Source organism: Pteronotus mesoamericanus, unplaced genomic scaffold (assembly GCF_021234165.1).
Source record: "Pteronotus mesoamericanus isolate MK-2021 breed Mesoamerican mustached bat unplaced genomic scaffold, CSHL_Meso_final scaffold_54, whole genome shotgun sequence".
Taxonomy (NCBI): domain Eukaryota; kingdom Metazoa; phylum Chordata; class Mammalia; order Chiroptera; family Mormoopidae; genus Pteronotus; species Pteronotus mesoamericanus.
The window spans coordinates 20,784,560-20,796,137 of NW_026555321.1; positions in this window are offsets into that span (position 1 = coordinate 20,784,560).

Genomic DNA, 11,578 nt, shown 5'->3' on the forward strand with positions numbered 1-11,578 from the left:
ACCCAGGAATGGAAGGCTATTGGGAAGCAGTAAATTTTCCCACTGTGTCTCTTGTCCCCACTTTTCACTGTGCATCTGCTTAATTCTTTTTTCCTGGTCCAAACCACCCATCTCAATTTTCCAGTCCACATGGCAGAATAACCACAGCCAACAACTCCCTGGTTTGCATCTCCTCAGTGAAAGATGGAAGAGCCAGACCGACTGGAACCTCTTACCCACTTCCACATCTCCAAGCAAGGATCTCACTGGCCCAGGCTGGGGAGGTTCTTTTCCTGCTGCGTCCTGTGACCATGTGGATTTGTGGGAGGCGGTCAGCTCCCACCGGAGATGGGGAGTGTGGCTGAGTGGCACACTTTAGCAACACAACCTTAATAATAAAAAAAAGCAGTTTCATTTAAATTCTACACCTTACTGAACCCTTTGTTCAGCTGTGTTTCAGCTCCCTCGTAGTGAACACAAGTTACTGTGTATAACTTGCATCTGCAGCTCCATTCTCAGGCATCTTGGGGTCATTTGAAGATTTTAGGGAAAATGGTCCTTGAGGCCATGGTGCCTTAGGAACTCTTATGGGTGCCTCTCTACTTTATAAGCATATGCGCCCATAGAAGTGTGCCAGCTATGTCCATGCCCCCACCATCTCCCAGTGTCCTTCAAAAGGACACTTCAGCCATTACTTGACCAGACAACTGCTGTGACCCATGCTATCCCTTCGCGGGGCTTTATGTCTTTGGATTTTCTTGCCCGGGAGGCCTGGGGTAGGGACAACTGTTTGGAGCACCCCAACTCCCACTGCACCTATCTCCACTCATCCAAAACGATGCTCTTCTCCCTCACTCCCCTCTCCCCTCCACAAAGCCACCGGGATGCGGGGTCAGCAGGGAGGTACTGGGAATGAAGTTAAAAGAGAATTTCTTGAAGTGGAATGAGCTCAGAGCCATTTCCTTCTAATCAACTTAGGCACTAAATTCTGGCCAACACAAGGAGGTAATTAAGCATAAGTGTATGTCATTTGCTTTGCCGGTGAATATAAATTGCAGAGACTAGAGTTTTTGAAACACTGCTCAAACCAAAACTAGGGCAAACTGTGCTCCCATCAAATCACATACCCTCAGTACAGAGAAGTCCATCGGATGAAATCCAGAATGGATGCTTTCAAAGGAAGCTTGGAGAAAACGCTTCTTCTAATGTTCCAGCTACTCTAACCATGGAGCTCCACAATGAGTCTTGACATCAAAGATTTATTGAAGACCTGACACATTTGTCATTATGCAAATAAGGTATTCTTACCTTTTTCAACTGTGAAGTTCAATTAACATTTTATTGTGTGAAGTCAAAGAGGAGCCAATTCCTCAAACTTAAAGCTTTAAACAAACAGCAATATTGTCAGTGTACTTTGATGTCTGCTTATAGCTAAGCAGTGAGAACAAGAACAAAGAGATCCAGGAGTTTTGCATCAGTGATGCAAATGCAGAGTTCATAGTCTCTGCCCTTTTCAAGGTCTTGGGACTATCTGATTTGACATTTTCCAAACCAGATGCTTGAGGACAGCTTGTGAAAGATAATCTCTCCCTTTCATCACCCTCCCATCCTGAAGTGTTTTATGAGTTGGCAGTGCATCTGACCCTCCACTGGGAAGGATTCCGTAGGCCCTTAGAGCCAGAGAGGCCTTGTGGCCCAGCCGGCAGAGACTGAATCCCATTCCTCTGCTTACTCACACAGGCTGCGGCAACATATGTTTTTGAGCCTTGATTTCCTTGTCAGTCAAATGGGAATAATGTTGTGGAAGTCCTAAATCACTTATAATTAAGGGTCCACATTGCATACACAGTCAGAGGGGAAAACAAAAGTGACTTTGCATTGTGAGATGACCACAAAATCGTGATACACAAAATCGTGAACATGCTGTTGAAAGTCCTAGTCTTCAGAATAAATAAAGCCTTGCGCCCCTTCCTGAAAGTTAAAAACAATTTTATCTCTGACTCATAATTTTGATGTTGTCCGATATATGATGATCCTTGCAGATCAAGTGAAGAAATGTTTTTGAGCAATGAAAATAGTAATGAGACCGATTGTAACTTTATATTTTTTTTCTTTAAATACCCACCTGATCTTTTATTTAGGGTTTCCCATTCTTCTGAAGATTGGACTGTCTTGCAAACACTGCAAGGAACATTTTTTTATGACTTGAATCTCCCTCTACGTTTTCCCTTGACAGTGCTCCGTGGCTGGAATTGCCTGAGGTGAGGCTGGAGGGACTCAGTAGGAGCCGGGTCACAAAGAGTCCTCCAGGCCACATGCAGAAGTCTTGCCTTTTCCTTGAGATCAAGGGGAGAAGCCATTGTGGGTGGTGGGGACATGATCGCTTACACTTTAAGACCATCACTGTGCCTACAGAGTAAAGAGTGCATTGAAGAGGGGCCGAGTTGAGTGCAACTGAACAAATGAGGAGGCCACTGTAGCAACTGAGCGGAGAGAAGATAGAAGCTTGGCTTAGGTGGTGATGGTGGTGGTGCAATGGACAGAAGAGAATGGACTCAAAAGATAGATGGTAAGATGAACAGGACTTGACTCTGGCCTGGAAATCAGTTGGCTGATGAAGCCACCAGCCAACGGAACAGGGAGGCACTGGAAGAGGAGCAGGCCTGTGGTCTGGTCACATCCCATGGACGCGTAGAGTGTGACTCTCACTTTCCAGGGGTTGAGGAATTCCCCAGATGAAGGAATTCTGAACCACATGGGGCCTTTCCAGCATCTCTGAATCTCTGGGATCATCTCTGAATCAACCCTGAAGAGTGTGTAATCCATTAAACCCTCTGTTGAAATGCAAGGAATTCATTCTTTTACCAAAGCCACTGCAGTATTGTATCTTCTTGAAGAAATCATATGAATGTACACATCCTCCAGGGCCAAGACAGATGAGGCATTAAACCACAATCCTCCTTTTAAAAACTCTTTATGTTCACATGGCATTTAAAAATTCACAAGGTGCTTTATCAGAGTGCTATTCAAAGTGAGGTTTCCAGAAGGCAGCATCGACATCACCTGGGAGCTCTTTGAAACTCAGACACTCAGACACTCAGACTTTCTGAATCAGAAACTCCGTGTGCATGTGTTGGGGGGTCAGCAATCTGTGTTTTAACAAGCTCTTCAGGTGATTCTGATGCACACTCACGTTTGAAAGCGCTGCTTATCATATATCTTCCTTGCTTAACGACAATTATGAAAGGGGAATATTGTCATCCCTGTTTTAGTAAGGAAGAACTGAGGCTCTGAGGAGTTAAGTCACTTGTTTAAGTGTGCAATTGGTGGTGGCAAAGGGAGAAATTTCATCCACAAACCTTCTAAATTTACCTTTAGTAGCTATCAGGGCCTTCAGGTTTGAAATGAGTGGAAGGACCTTGAGGGCACAGATGTATGTATTAGTGCTGATGGGGACACAGCATAGGAGAGGTGGTTTAGAAGAAAGAGATGAAGAATGTCCTACTTGATAACAAATAACAAACAAGCAGACTGTATTCTGCTGAGGGAGAGCCTCATAGGTGGGCTCAGTGGTATGCTGGAGCTGGCTGGTACCAGGTCATGAAAGCCAATTATACATATTGTTTCTAAATTCTGTGTTTGGGGACATGCTCATAGGTTAAAATAGGCTGGGGTCAGACTATTTACACCACAGAAAATGGCAAACATTACAAATCAGGGTTCCTCTCACACCCAAAACAGGTTGTTAAATATTTACCAGCACACTCCTGGATGGGAGTCAGAAGGTCTCGGAGACAAAGTATCATAAAATGGGAGGAGCTGACAGATATTGGGCAGGTTCACTGTGATCAAGGTAAAGTGTTGCTGATGTTTCTCCTATGGAGTAATATAAATGGCAACAAATAAACCAATCTTAAATCATAAGCTTGTAGACTAATTAACCAAGTCAAGACGGGGGAAAAAAACTTACTGAATACACTTATGTTTGAGATAAAATAACAAATATTTTAAAACAGGGGTCTTTCCCACTAAATCTAAAAAGTAAAATGGACAGGATTTTCATACAAAGAGCACTTCTGTTATTCCCTGGCATCAGCTTGGAGCCACTCTTAAGAAGTCTTGCACAAAATAATGACAAGTGCCATCAGCGAGACCTGCAGCGTCTGGAAAAAAAACGAACTTTTGCCAAGATCAGGTTTATGCTACCTTTCAGTTAGAGTTCAATTGAATGCAATTCTAAGCATTTTCCTAAAAACCCAAGAGAGAGAAACTGTAATTATATTGAAACATAGCTTCATTCTGAGAGGCTCACTTAAAATGAAATCTATCTTAGCCAAAATTGAATTATATTTAGAAACCAAGAATGAAGACTTCCGACGTTGTGGTTTTAACTCATAATATCCTAGAACTTGGCTACTGCAAACAATTATAGGAATCACTTAGAACCCCTCTAAACCCGCGGACTCAACCTGGATTACACATTAGAATCATTTAGGGGAGTTTTTAAAAACACCAATTTCCAGGCTGCACGCCACACCTGTTAAATTGGACTCTCTGGGAGCAGGGCCCAGCCCGTGTTTCAGAGTGCCCCGGAGGGTTCCAGTGCACCGTCCGAACAGGGTTTCCACCCCTAGTCCAGGAATAGTGATAGAAACCACCTCCCTTATTTTCCAGGTGGGAAGCTTACCTCCCAGATGCTTCACTGACTGTCCCAAAACCACTTAGTTAGTTGCTGAGTGAATCATCAACACACTGGCGTATCATCAGTCAGTTAACAATGGCAGAACACTTCCTGTTTGCTCAGTAGTGCTATGGTGGGTGCCATGGAATTCAGAGGAAAGACCAGTGTGGGGGACCAGGGAACCCCGTGCTCTGGGCTCTCACAAGCATTTTCGTCCTGGTGAAATCATTTTGCATCAATTGTGACTCCATTTTACCACACGTGCCTCTGCCGCCCCAGGCTCTTTCAGTTCTCTAGTTAATATGACTGATGGCACACTGGAATGTGTTTTCCTAGCATGCATCACAATTTTTAATGATATATTTTGTTACTACATTAATGTAGACTCCTCCACCAGTCTGTAAGCTCCATGAAGGCAGGGATTGTGTCTGGATTTTGCTTACTATTAACTCATTTACTCAACAAATATTTACCGGATATTTGGTCTGGATTAAGTTCTGTTCTAGGAAATAGAAGATTGCCTGGAATGTGGTAGTCACTAAATAAATGTTTCTGCCAGTTATAAAAAGGGAGGAGCAAAGTGGAATATAGAAGCATAAAGAGGCAGCCCTTTGCCTTAGAAGTGTGGTCCTCAGAGTGGTCCTGAGACAAACAACATCAGCATCACCTGGGAACGTGTTAGAAATGCAGATTCTTGGGTTCCACTCTTGAACTATATTGAATTAGAAACTCTTGGGGTGGGCCCAGTGATCTGTTTTATAAACATCCCAGGTGATTCTGATGCATGCAAAGGTTTGAGAACCACAGAAGTGGAGACGCCGGAGAGGTCGGGAGCAGACGACACGCCTCGGCTTTCATTTTGGCATTACTGAACAAATGTCACCTCTCGTTCTCCCACCAACTGCCACTTTACCTTCATCCTGCCCCAGAAATTCTATGGGCTTGAAGTGACCACTCAGATTTTGATCTGCAAGGATAATTCTTCCATCAAGCTGTGGCCTATACCTTCAAGGAAGATGAAAATGCAAGGTAGGCTTGGCTGAATATCCTTTTTAAATGAGTTGGCTGTGTTCTAACCAAGCGATTTTCAACTACTGTGCTGCATGCAGCACACTGGTGTGCTGCGAGAATTTTTAAAACATGCAACACCCAGCTATTTAGTCAGGGGCACTGACCTCTTTTTCCCTAGATTGTCCAATAAAAAAAATGACAACAGCCAACATGGCAATAGCCATCCAGTGTGAATGAATCAAAATTATACCAATTTTTTGGTTAGACTGGCAATAAAAAAATAGCATGTTTTTTGGTGTGCCGCAGAATTTCAGTAATTAGCTTATATGTGCCATGAGATGGAAAGGTTGAAAGTCACTGTTCTAACCTAATAGATCAGGAATGGAAGTGTTGGCCAATGACTGAGTCTGATACCACTTTGTCCTGCTGTACCTGCCTTGCCAACTCCAGCCACCAGCAACTCTCATTTGCTTTTGTTTCTCCTTTGCTGGGACGGCCAAGAATGTTTAAAGGAAGTCACAAATCCTTGCTCTTTGGTCGAATCCCCAGTCACACCATCCAGACTTTTGTCACCTCTTCCTCACTCCTGAATATTCACTTGTTGCTTTTCTCGCCACCAACCCCGCTCTGACCCTTTTCATTCTCAGTGGTGATCCTGCTACTCCTCTCAGAAGGTCAAGGAGTTCAACACACTCTCAGGCTTCTTCTCTCCAATTTCCGTATCTTCACTCGTTCCTTCTTTCCTTATTTTTCATTTTGTTTACATATGATTTACTGAGAACCTTTTATATATCAGGCACTGTATGGTCCATAATCCTGCCCTCAGGGTGCATTCAGGGAAAGCTGATGATAAACATGCCAGCAAGCAAATACATACCTGAATATACAAGCTAGGATAATTATAAATTGCAACAAGAGCCACAAAGGAAATTAACCAGGGCCAAAAAGAGAAACTAACAGAAGGAGGAAGGTGGCTTGTGTTTTCTCAGTGCTTTTCTCTGAACTTTGTGATTCTAGTCTGGTTTGCTTCCTCTGGCTTAATTACTATCATTTCTCTCTCTCCAAATCCTTTCCTTCTGCCCACAAATAGAATCGAGTCTCTCTCATTGTCAAATGTGTCTTCATAGTTCTGGGATTGGTTTACAATTGGTTTTTATTTCTACTTCTCCGTTGAAATTGGACCTTCCATTAAATAGGTCACTAAAGTCCAAATCCATTGGCCATTGGTTAGTATCACCACTCTTGACTTGCTATAGGATCATCCACGTCCCTTCCAATTAAACCCATTCCTTTCCTGGCTTTGTGAGGTGGAGCCAACCTTGTTCTTGAATCTTTACAAATGTGCCTTTTCTCCTTGTCTTTCTCCATTCTGCATCTTTACACTTACCTCCTTTGTGAAATCATTTCTTATTTTTCCCAATCAGTCTTGATGAGGCCCTCTTCTGATATGCGACAGCTGTCCTCTTGGCTAGTGGCAGCCTTTACTGCCCTGTTGTAGCTCTGTCATTCTCCTTCCTGGGGATGCAAATTACTGAAGGGAAAGAACTGAGAGTTGAACATTCTGATTCTACCACAGGGCCTTGCCATAGAGGCCCTCAATAAACATTTGGAATGGATTGCTATTAGCTACGCACCAATGGTAGTTAGTAAATACCTGTAAATAATATCTTTAAATATTTCTTAATTGATTGGATGCATTTGTGTGTTTAATGAACTTGGAGGCCTGGAAGCTGGGAATTGGATGTTTCAACTGGGGAAGAAATGGATTCTTACTCCAACACTAAAAGCCAGAGCCATCTGCAGCCTTGGTACCCAAGCACAGAACCTCAGTGAAGGCTGCCATAGCAACACACAGCATTGCTTTGTCTTAGTCAGTATAAGCTAACCTTTTAAAACATACGACTCTGAGGGGTTATGCTATTTTTGTTAAGCATATACTCATGTTTTTTCTCTGAAATACTCACTGCCCATTCCTGTCATTATGACTTTATGGAATATGTCCCCACTCCCCCTCTGATATTTCCTCTTCCCAACAAGCTGAAGTGCCTCTTGTGTTTTATTGGAATGATAATTGGTAAAGAAATTGGTAATTTCTTGTGTGAAATGGTAATGGAGAAAATACAATAAAAATTAAAAAAAGAAAACCCTTGTGTTTTAACATCCATAAGTGGTACAGATTGGTGGTGCCTTCACCCACCAACCTCATGCTTTGTGACCTTCAACAATTAGCCTCCGAACACCTCAAGGTCAGGGAGAGGGGCCGATCCATATTTGTATCCCTGAGGTTGAACTCAGTGCTTGGCAATCGAAGATACTCAATAAGTGCTTTCTAAACAAAAGAATAAATGCATGGATGACCATTCTCATCTAGTCTACCTCGGACACTTACAAGGGTCCACGTGGGAGATGTAGGAATGGGAAGCTGGGGGAGATGACTAAAAGAAGGAATGGAGGATATCTGGATGGATGTTAATGGTGAAAATCTTTGATTGTACCTACATTAGAAAGTGGTATTGAAATATATTTCACAGGTAGACCTTTTATAAGGTATTTGCTGGCAGCTATCATATCTCAGGGATATCCTTTGTGATCTTGTGGGATCCTACCTATGTCTATTGTGAACATTTGTCTCTCTACTCACAACATTGGGTTGTTCCATATTTGAAAGGTTCTCAGTGTTTGGGAGAAAGAAGATCTCTGAAAGTTCAGACACTCCAACAGGTTGGTAAAAATAAAACAGTTAATGCAATTGAGCATTCTTTTATGTCAGGATATTTATATACACATTTTTATTTAATCTTATTAGTGGCCCCATGAGGTTAATATTATTTCTATTTTGAGGTGAGAAAATGGAAGCTCAAGTAGATTCAGTGTTTTAGGGAAACTTTGAAGAAAACTGTAGAAGCTGTTGTGCACCCACCACCAAAATGCTAGTCTGGTGGTGTAACTAACATCTTTGGTCAGTTTTTCTTTTCCTTAGTACAATTATGTATTGTGTTGGCCAAAAAGTCCATTTTTTTTTCTGTAAAATAAAAGACATATTTTTCATTTTCACTAATAACTTTATTGACTTGGATATTTTGATTATGTCAGCTGTCTCCCACTATTGGCTTCTAGTGGTTAAAGGCCAGGGGTGCTGCTAAACATCTTCCAGTGCATAAGGAAGCCCCATAGCAAAGAATTATTTGGCCAAATGTCAATAGTATCAAGAAACTTCACAAACCACATTTGATATGTTCAATCATTCACAGTATCTTCTCCATACATTGCACAAATATATTTTTTGCATTTCAATTGTGTTTTCACCTTTTTTGAAACAATAAAGCGTAATATACCTAAAATGTTGCACATTTTCTTCCATCTTCAATATTAAAATGGTGGCACAAAAATTCATCAATTTTGATACTTTTTTAGTGCATACTGATATGACAGCTGTTACAATACAATCTAACAAAATTGTTTTGAATGAAGTTAAAGACAGCTAAGCACTACGTAGAACCATTGTACGGAAAAAACATAGCTGACTTTTTGGCCAACCCAATACTATGGTGAGCTTTTTTGGCTTTTTTACTTTTGATGTACAGTTCTATGAATTTTAACATAGGCATAATTTGTTACCATAACATGATAGCTACAGTGTGCTGTCACCTTGTTGTCATACCCTTCCCCTATCTCTATCCCCTGACATGCACTGATCTGTTCTCTATCACTATAATTTTATCTTTTGGTAATGCCCTATAAATGTACTCATAAATTATGTAACCTTTTGTGATTGGCTTTATTTACTTAGTATAAAGTCTTTAAGATTCATCCAAGTTATTATGTCTATCAAGGTCTATTTTCATTGATGAGTAAGATTCCATTGTATGGACATAGCACAATTTGTTTATTCATTTGTCCATTTGAGGTAGACAGATTGACGGCCCCCCTAAGGCTATCCGCATCCTAATCCTTGGAACCTGCGATACGTTGTATTACATGGCCGGCAGGAATTAAGGCTGCTAACCATATGACCTTAAGAGGCAATGTTGTTATGGGTTAGCCAGGTCGGCCCAATGTAATCATAAGTGTCCTTAAGTGGAGAAGAGGGAGACAGAAACAAAGAGATAGCGTTGTGAGAAAGACATCTTTCCACTGCTGACTTCAAAAATGGAAGGGGCCATGAGCCAAAGAATGGAGGTCTCTTTTCAAAGCTATCATATAGTAAAATCGACTTATTTTCTTCTGATATACACTTCTATGAATTTTTAAAACATGTATTTGTTCCTTTAAAGAGTGTTTTCAAATACAAATTCAATTTATTTATTTAATAGATATGGGGTTCTCTAGCTTATCTATTTCATCTTGTGGGAGTTGTGGTAGTTTGTGGGTTTGGAGGAATTAATCCATTTTATTTAAGTTGTATTTTTTTATGTTTTATTATTATTTTTTAATTTTTTAATTTATTTTAAAATCATGTTTATTCTATTACAGTTGTCTCAATTTTCCCCCCTTTGCCCTCCTCCACCCATCCCGCCCCACGTCCCTCTCCCACAGTCAATTCCCACTCTGTGGTCCATGTCTGTGGGTCATTCATACATGTCCTTTGTCTAGTCCCTTCCCCCTTCTTTCCACCATTGTCCTCCTTCCCCATCCCCTCTGGTCACTTTCAGTCTGCTCCATGTTTCCATGCCTGTGGTTTATTTTGTTTGTTAGTTTATTTTGTTGAATAGATTCCACTTATAGGTGAGATCATATGGTATTTGTCTTTCACCGACTGGCTTATTTCACTTAGCATAATATTCTCCTGTTCCATCCATGTTGTCACAAAAGGCAGGAATTCCTCCTTTCTTTTTTTCATGCAGATTGATTTTATTTATTTATATTTAATGTCAAAATCGATTATAAAATATCAAAAAATTTAAATCCATGATAAAGTCTCAGCGATTAAAATATGACACCAGCACAGATACAATCAAGTAGATCAATGAAATAAAGTGAGCATTCTAGAAGCAAATGTATGTATCTGTCTAATAATGTAATATATAATTAAATTGGTATTTCAAATCAATGGGGAAAATAAGGCTTATTCAACAAATAAGGTGCGTGAAACACTAATACTTGAAATAAAACAAATATAGAGCCCTATTTCACACATTATACAAAAAATATTCAGGTGAGTTAAAAATCAATATGTAAAATCTAAGGAGTTTTAGGAGAAAATACAAACTAATATTTTTCTTACCCTGAAGTAAATTCTTCAAACCCAGAAGCTATAAAGTAAAATATTGACAATATGACTATATTAAACATTTAAGACTATACAGTAATCTACATATTAAAAAAGTTCAAGGACAAGTAATAGAATAGTTAATAGTTTTGGGTGGTTTTTTTTAGGGAAAAATTCTACATTTAGTCCAAAAAGGGATAAATAATACCAAAAAGTCATTCAAAGCTTTTTAAAAATAATAGAAATAGGCAAGATACACAAAAACAGGTTTAGTTTCAACAAATAATAAAGTAACAATGAAAATAACACATTGTCCCAATCAGATTAATAAATATTAAATATATTGGTAATATCAATTATTGGTGACTCTGAAAGGAACTGAGTATTCATAGATTTTTTTCTTCATCTTCTTAAAGCAGTCCCTTCGGCATATTTTGCAATGCTGGTTTAATGGAGGTGTAGTCTTTTAGCTGTCTTTTGTCTAGGAAACTCCTTATTTTGCCTTCCATTTTAATTGAGAACCTCTCTGGGTAGAACATTCTTGGTTGCAGGCCTTTGTTTTTCATTGCTTGGAATATTTCTTGCCATTCCCTTCTGGCTTGTAGTGTTTCTGTTGAGAAGTCATCTGCTAGCTGTACCAGGGCTCCCTTATATATCACTTTCTTTTTTTCCCTTGCTGCCTTTAGGATTCTCTGTTT